This window comes from Bos mutus, unplaced genomic scaffold (assembly GCF_027580195.1).
Source record: "Bos mutus isolate GX-2022 unplaced genomic scaffold, NWIPB_WYAK_1.1 CTG238, whole genome shotgun sequence".
Taxonomy (NCBI): domain Eukaryota; kingdom Metazoa; phylum Chordata; class Mammalia; order Artiodactyla; family Bovidae; genus Bos; species Bos mutus.
In genome coordinates this window covers 89,728-90,432 of record NW_027219746.1, presented here as the reverse complement: position 1 = coordinate 90,432, position 705 = coordinate 89,728, and positions in this window count along the sequence as shown.

Genomic DNA, 705 nt, shown 5'->3' with positions numbered 1-705 from the left:
TACCAGCCATGTGGCAGAGCAGTTCTCCTGGGTTCCCTTACCCTACTGCTCTCCACCCCAGCACCCTTTCCAATAAAATCTCTTGCTTTGTCAGCACGTGTGTCTCCTCGGACAATTCACTTCTGAGTGTTAGACCAGAGCCCATTTTCAGGCCCCAGAAGAGGTGCTCAAATCATTTCCAAGTGTTAGACCAGAGCCCACTTTACGGCCCTGGAAGGGGTGCCCTTTCCTGCAACAGTGTCACTAGATGGGAGTCTACCTGGGCCCTGGGTCCATTCCTCTTGGCAGAGGAGGAAAAGCTTCTGGTCAAGGAATACGAGGCAGGGTGGGAGGGGTGGGGGGTGGAGTGGGGAGGCGCGAGGGCATGGGGAAGCAATGGTTCAGCAACACTGTAAGCTTGTGTTCCGACTGAAGCTGCCTGGGATAACCCTGGCACCAGGACGGCTGGGGACTGAGGGCAGAATCCTCAAATGGATCAGAGTCTGCTTTCTGGTCACAGCTTCCTTACCCAAAGTCTATTTTGGGTGAGCTGGGGGCAAGTAGTTTCAGTTCACTTCACTCAGTCATGTCTGACTCTTTGCAACCCCATGGACTGCAGCATGCCAGGCCTCCCTGTCCATCACCAACTCCCAGAGCTTCCCCAAACTCATGTCCATTGAGTCGGTGATGCCATCCAACCAACTCATCCTCTGTCATCCCCTTCTC